Source organism: Lycium ferocissimum, unplaced genomic scaffold, assembly GCF_029784015.1.
Source record: "Lycium ferocissimum isolate CSIRO_LF1 unplaced genomic scaffold, AGI_CSIRO_Lferr_CH_V1 ctg12237, whole genome shotgun sequence".
Classification (NCBI taxonomy): domain Eukaryota; kingdom Viridiplantae; phylum Streptophyta; class Magnoliopsida; order Solanales; family Solanaceae; genus Lycium; species Lycium ferocissimum.
Genome location: NW_026714256.1, coordinates 1 through 8,010, shown reverse-complemented (window position 1 = coordinate 8,010; position 8,010 = coordinate 1).

The window sequence follows — 8,010 nt, the reverse complement described above, 5'->3', positions numbered from 1 at the left end:
GAAGAGAAGGAGTAAGTTAAGACAAAGTGGCCGACGTGCTAGGAGATCCGCGCCGTGGTGGGCAAATACATAGGGTGTAGGTATAAAAGCAGGATAGGTAACGATGACAATGCACAGGTGGTGCCTACCGAAAGACCCACCGACTGGGATCGGCCCGCATAGAAGAGCCAGCATAAAAAGAAGGCGGAGTAGACCGCATACGCGCGCAGCGGACTCGAATGGATCGACTACTAGCAGTCGTAGGATCTATAGGTCTTTTTTTTATCTTTCTCTCTTACTAGTACCTCCAGCTCTACCTCTATCTCTACCTCTACCTCTACCTTGATCACTACCACCTGATGACATCTGCATACATAAAATTAATAACTCAATAATGATATATTGATCGTAGGTAAAAATTTAACAAGTATAGAATTGTGTTATTATCAAGTATAGAATAAACTAACATGCAACTAGTTATCCTCCCACTCATCCTCGCTTGTTTCTATTTTCATCGATGATTCTTCCTCATCGCTTTCGTTTCAGGTCCATCGGTGCCGATTCTTCCTCAACATTTTCATGATAGTTACATCATCTTCATCAATCCCTTCCAATATGTGTTGAGTGATGTTCCAAACTATTTTCTAACTCGTGTCAACCGTTTGATGAACAACTGCTACATCATTTTGACACGCTCACATCTAACGCATTATCGACCTCAATCCTCCCCACAGGCTTAGTCTTTATAACCACCCACCAATCACCCTTATCCCTACGCAAAGGATACGGGATATACACCCGCTTAGCATTTTTTTGTGCAATTATAAAGGGATCATAGCGATTGTATTGGTTCCTGCGTGTTTCGACTTCAATTATGTTATGTCGACGATTCACCCTCGTACCTCTTCGGGCCGGGATCAAACCACTCGCACCGAAATAATGCTATTCTCTTAGTGGCAACTCGGATACTTAAGTTGTATGATCTCCCGCAAGACACCGGTGAATAATCACGTCATACTCGCTAACATCAAGATCGCCTTTAATGCACACTCCATTATTATTCGTCTTCTTATATCGAGAAACTTAACTTTTTGAAACTTGTAGCCATTAACAATGTACTTTTTCATTGTCCTAACTTCATCGCTGGTCCAAGAGCTATATCTTTCACAAATTGGGAATGTTCTCCTGTATGATAAACCTATATAATAAGGAGGAAAATTAAAATTCAATAACTTCTATGTAGCCTACATTTAATTAAAATTATGCAATGAATTTCCACACTTACAAAATTGTACAGCCAATGGGAAAACTTAGAATATATGGCTTCATCGCCCTCAAGTTCTACGAAGTAACTGCTCGACATATGCAAGATTTTCATTAGTTTCACCCTTATCGGTTACCCATGTAATTCGGTAACATAATTCGACACTCACCGAATATACTTGAATTTCGTGGCACCGAGCAAAACATGTGTCACGGTGATTGCCTCTCCATACTACTCGTGGTTCGTTTTGGAGGCTTTTTAGAACCTCGTCCGGTTGATTAAAGATGGACATTGGTGGGTAGTTATGTTCAACCCCCCCTCATCATTACGGTTGGGCCTATTTCTCATACACGACACTTGCTCTCCGAAATAATATGAACAAATTATCAGCTTCTTTGCAAGATACGCTTCACAAATAGATCCTTCAATCTTAGATCTCTCGCTTAGCCAATTTTTTTTGCATTTGCCAATGGTCCTGCACACATGTTTAATATCAATAGGAAATCAAGTAATTAGTTAACAAAATACTGTTAAAGAAAGAGCTAGTAAGTTTGGTTACTTACCTCTCGAAAGGATACATCCACCTAGTTTGAACCGGGCCTCCAAGGCGCGCCTCTTGTACAAGATGAATGGGAAGATGTTCCATCACATCAAAAAATCCACATGGAAAGATCTTCTCGAGCTTAGTTGTAATGATCGGAATATTACGTTCCATTCTTTGAAGGTTTTCTACCGTCAAAGTGTTAGAACATAAATCCTTGAAGAACAAACTTATCTCTCGTGATGGTTTCCATATTCTTTAGGTTGGCGGCTAAATGCAATAGAATCAAAGTTTCCTTGAAAACATACGGCAATCATGACTTTTCATACCAATTAATTTTCATATTCATATCAGCACGCATGTCAAAATTAGATGCATACCCTGCGGCATCCTTAAATTCTTAATCCATTGACAATCATGCTTTTCTCCTCCAAAGTGAATGAAAACTAGCCTTGGGTTTGAACACTTTATTATTCGCTAACTCTTGCAAGTTCAATTGGTGGCCTACAATATTCCTTTAGGTCCAATCTAAGCTTTTGGTTATCTTTTGTCTTGCCTTTAACGTCCATACTTGTTGTTGAACAAATTATCAAAGTAATTTTTTTTCAATATGCATCACATCAAGATTATCTTAGTAGAAGATTATCCTTCGATAAATTAACTCGGTGTATGCTCGTTTAGTCCAATTATGTTCAACACCATAACCAGGTAGTTATAAGTGGCAACTGTGACCTTGGGCAAGTGACAAACCCTCCCCCAAATTTCTTCTCTGACGATGTTAGGGTGGGGGATCATTTTCAATTTTATTCTTTCTAAATGCTTGTTTCATTTTCTCAATTGGTGATCCATAGCAAGAATTGACGATGACAATCAAACCATGAATTTTTGTGGCCATGTTTTAAAGTGAAAGCTTTACTAGTTTCAACATGCAGAGGACAAGCAAGCTTTCGGTCATCCAACCAGACAACATCCCGTACGGGAAAATCGTTAATGTCCACGTCAAAGAAGCACGCATATTGAAATTGCTCTTAGTTGATATATCATATGTCCGCAACTTCACACCACAATTGTTTTAACTCATCAATCAAAGGCGCAGATAGACATCAATCAAAACTTTTGGATTACGAGGACCAGGGATAACACAATTTAGGAATATATAGGGACTTGTCATACACATCTCGTGCGGTAGATTATATGGAGTAAGAAATACGGCCAACAAGAATAAAAGTGCGGCCGAAGCAGTATGGTGTGAAACCATCCGCACACAAACCCAAACGAATGTTTCTTGATTCACTAACAAAATCGGGATAAGTTCTATCAAAATGTTTCCACGCTTCTCCATCCGATGGATGACACATAACACGGAGTGACGGCTCTCTATTTTATTTGTGCCATCTCATGTGAGAGCGAGAACTCGGCGATGCAAACAACCTCTTTTAACCTTGGTATAATAAGGTAAAATAATGCATCGCACTTAATCGGAACCGTCTTCCCACTTGGTGTCCGCTTATAACGCGCATGTCCACATATTTTACATTCATTTAAATCAACATCTTGCTTATAGAACAACATACTGCTTAGTTTGGACAACAATGAATTCTATCATACGACAATCCTAATTTGGAAACCAATCTCTTTGCTTAGTAACTCTTAGGTATGTCGAATTAGGACTCAACTAGTTCCCCTACAAGCTTAATCATTGAATCCATAATGGTTTCCAAAGCAGGTCAATACGATTTGATGTTAATCATTCTAGCTATGATAGACAACTTAGAATGTCGACTCCCTACCCAAAGTGGATGACTAGCCTCTTCTAATTCTTGATAGAAGCGCATTGCTTCTTCATTGTGAGGTTCCTCAAAATTTTGCTCGAGTTCAAACGGTAATCGTACGCCAAACGCATCATTAACCATATCATTAACTACATCATATTGGGCGTGACTATATTCTGCGACACACTACTTTCACCGACAACAATATTGTAAAATATACCATTGACCCATCAAGCTCTCCATGATCGGTCCAACACAATATTTCTCGCTAAACCCACGACTATAAATGAACCCTAACCGCTTCCTATTTCAAATACTTCATACACCGTTAATGAGAACAGAGACACCTAATTACCCCTTCATTTTGAAAAAGGGTAAAGTGTCATTGCATATTTGATAAACCCATCAACACCTTCAACAAATTCATCATGTACACCCACACGATTACTATTATTCATATTATACATCCACATACGATCCATCTACAAAAATATACCCACAAATTATTGAGGTTATAGAAATATATTATAACTTAAGAATTCGACTTAAAATATAACTTAAGAAAACAATCCCAACCATTTCTAACTTTGGATTCTCAATAACAATTCTAACTTTAATAATTTATAAATTTTAACTTTAATAATTTATAAATTCTAACTTTAATATAATTTTGAAAAGCACAATCCCAACTAATTCTAACTTTGAATTCTCAATAACAATTCTAACTTTAATAACTTATGGATTCTAACTTTAATTCTAAAAATTGAAAAGTAAATCTAGTCAAATAAAATCTACATTTTAGTTTTGAGGTTATAGAAATATTATAACTTAATAATTCTAACATAACTTAATAATTCTAACTTAATTTGAAAAGCACAATTCCAACCATTCTAAAAATTGAAAAGTAAATCTAGATAAATAAAATCTACATTTTAGTATTGAGGTTATAGAAATACTATAACTTAACAATTCTAACTTTGAAAAGCACAATCTCAATCCATTATAATTTAGAATGATCAATAACAATTCTAATAACTTATGGGTTTCTAACAAAAAGCACAATCCAACAACAACAAAAAAACTAGTCAAATAATTAAAGTATATATTTTTTTGCACATATTCAACATCAACAATATTACAAAGAATGATAACTAAGCTAACACAAATACATTGACAAAGAATATGAAATATAGCACAATCTCAACCCAAAAAAAAAAATGACAAGTAAATTAAACTAGGCAAATAAAGTTTACTTTTTTTTTTTCACAAATTCAACATTAATAACATTGCAAATGATGTTGAACAAAGCTAAATAGACGAGCATTAGGCCTAAAATCTACAAATAAAACTAAGATTAAAAGAATTTTAATCTTACCTAATTTAAGAGAAACTAACCTTCAAAATGGGTTTGGGGTAGGGGGAAGGAGGCGAGCACAGTGCAGCGTTGGAGCGGCGGCGAAATGGGAGGCAGCGTCGGGCGGAGGGGAGGGGGGCGGCGGCTAGGGTTTGGGGAGGGTGGGTTTAATTTTGAAGAGGGATAGCTGAAATGGGAAAGAATCCCGTTACTGCCAATATATAGGAAAAACCGACGGACAAAACCGACTCTGTCCGTCGGTTTTTTCCCGCACATTTGACCGTGATTTTGACCCCAAAAATTTTAAAAAAACGAAACCGACATCAAATTGTCGGTTTCTTCAAAAAAAATGTTTATTATTTTTTTTTTAAAACAAAATGAATTGTATATTATTTATAATATTTTTTAAAAATAAAACCGACGTACGACGTCGGTTTTATATTAATTTTTTTTTAATTAAACACGTGGGACGTCGGTTTATTTTAAAAATTATATTTTCAAAATTACGCAAAAAAACCGATGTTGTCCGTCGGTTTTCTGATTAAAATAATTAAAAATACAAAAAACCGACTCTGTGAGTCGGTTTTCAAATCGGTTTTTTCAAACGACCCAGTGCGTCGGTTTTTGATCCGTCAATTTTTAGCAGTTTTTTAGTAGTGAAATTTTTGGAAGTTTTGACCAACACTTAGAAATTCGGAACAGCTTGCAGCATATTTTTATAACGTCTATAACTTTTTCTACAGACCTCTGCTTGATGAACGGCTTGTTGATTCGGAAAGTAGACTGCGAACTTGAATTTACATATATTATGGCTCCGGTAACTCCTTATACACACAAAGATATGCCCTCTCAAAGTTAGACCAAAATCTGCCAACACTTAGAAAATTTTTCTAAGTGTCAAAAACTCCCACTCCCTGAATTTGGCCCCCACGCGCCCGTCAGAGGCGCGTCGGTGTCGTACGTCATCAACGATGTGGCGGATGACGTGGCACTTTTTTTTTTTTTTTTTTTTTTTTTTGAAAAATCAGAAATTTAGAGAAAGTATTTCTGATTTTTTTTTTTTTTTACTTACTTGGGTCCACAAACACTTTTTCACAACTTTATTTGGCAACTTTTGGATCAAATAGCCCTTTGGAGAGTCTTCTTCCTTATGAAGATTTGAAGGTCTTCAAGAACACAAGAACAATTCAAAAATTCAACTACCCTCAAACCAAATCCAAATTAGCTCAAATTTCGGATTTAAGTTCTCTTTGATGTAGAGAACAAAACCCAATAGGTTTCAACCTTCAATTTCAACCAAATCACAAGACCCACTTTTCAAGTTCTTGAGTTCTTCAAAGCTTCAAATAGCAAAAATGGTAGATCCTTCAAAAATACTCCAAATCACTTCAAATTTTGGATTCTTAACCTCTTCACTAGGAGAATACAACCCAATGACTTTCAAGCTCTAATTTCTACTTCTTCTTCAAAACCCACATTCAAGTTCTAAAACCTTCAAGTTCCAACAATGGTGAATGACTTAATATGACTCCAAATAACTTGAAACTCAAGATCTAGACTCAAAAACACTAGGGAACTCAAATCTAGTGTCAAAAACAACAAACAAGGACGGATCAAACACAAATTTGAATTTTCGAATTTCGAGGATTTTTTTTTTTTTTTTTTTTTTTTTGAATTTCGATTTTTTTTTTTTTTTTAGAATCAAATCCCAAGCTAGATTTGTTGAAACAAACCTAATTTAGGCTCTGATACCAATTGATACAATAACGGATACGCGGAAACGAGAAATTAACCAATTGATACAATAACGGATACGCGAAAACGAGAAATTAAAAGATAAACAAAAAGGAAAAGAAAGATAGATAGATTGACACAAAAATAGGCACAATTAGGCAACCAAGGTTCTTCAATAACCAAGACCTCCTAATTACACTCTAGATAGCACCAACCTCTTGGGATGACCTCAAGGGAATTGAATTCCCAAGCAACCAATCCTCTCACAATCAATAATCAACAAGAGCCTACCAAAGGCCTCTCACAAGTTTCTCTCTCTAGAGATAACCCTAAAAACACTCAAAATATTCATAATTCATCAAAAAGTCCCTAAATGAAATGAAAGACAAACTATATATACAAGCTAAGCAAAGAAGACTAATAGGCAATTACAATGCTACCCTTAATGAAGTAAGGGCCTTGTTTGGCTAGTCTTCTTAGTGTAATCTTCAATTCAAGGATTGGCCTTCAATGGCCAAACACGTCCCTCCTTGCATAGATGACCCTCTAATCAACCTTTGCATGCATGGCCTTCTTGCAATCATAACCCTCCTTACGCAAAGTAGCCACTTGCACAAATAGCCCTTTGCACCAAGTAGCCATCTTCTGACCTTGAATCACCTAAGCTTGCAATTGTAGCCACTTTGAGAGGCAAGCCTTGGGACTTGGACTCCTTAAAGCCTTCCATCCAAGCTATCTCCCATATCTTGAAGGCCATCCTATGTGGACCTCCCATGATCTTCAAAGACTCCATTTTCATGAAGCTCGATGGAATTGGTCTTGTATCAATTGATATTAATCTTGGTTTCTTTACAGAGATAGAGCTATTAAATAGTTATAAAATAATTTTGTTGGTTGAAATATGAAATAAGCACCATATGGGGTGTTTATGAAGTACTTTGGTATTGAGAATATTATGGTTGATGTTAGTATTGTTGTTGTTGTTGTTGGTTGCTGAATTGAGATTTCGCGCTAGGCGTATAAACATGTTATACCCCGCATTTTTCGGAGTATGAGCGTGACATGTGCTTCCTCAAAATTGACAATCATGTTGTTGCTACGTAATTTAAACTCTCGTTGATAGTATCGTATCCCGTACTTTTGTACGCTGGACTATTCGTAAGTTGAAATGGGGCCCACATCGAGATTTTTTTGGAACATCTGAAAAGTCACATGAATCGCATACGTGGAGTTAAACACAACTCATGAAGGACCCTTGGGCCAAATCAAAGTGGAAGCCCTCCAAACGAATATTTTTAAGAAAACGTTTTCGGGTGACCAGACTTTGAGGGGCAAACACGGTATTATAAGTTTGGAATTTGAAAAT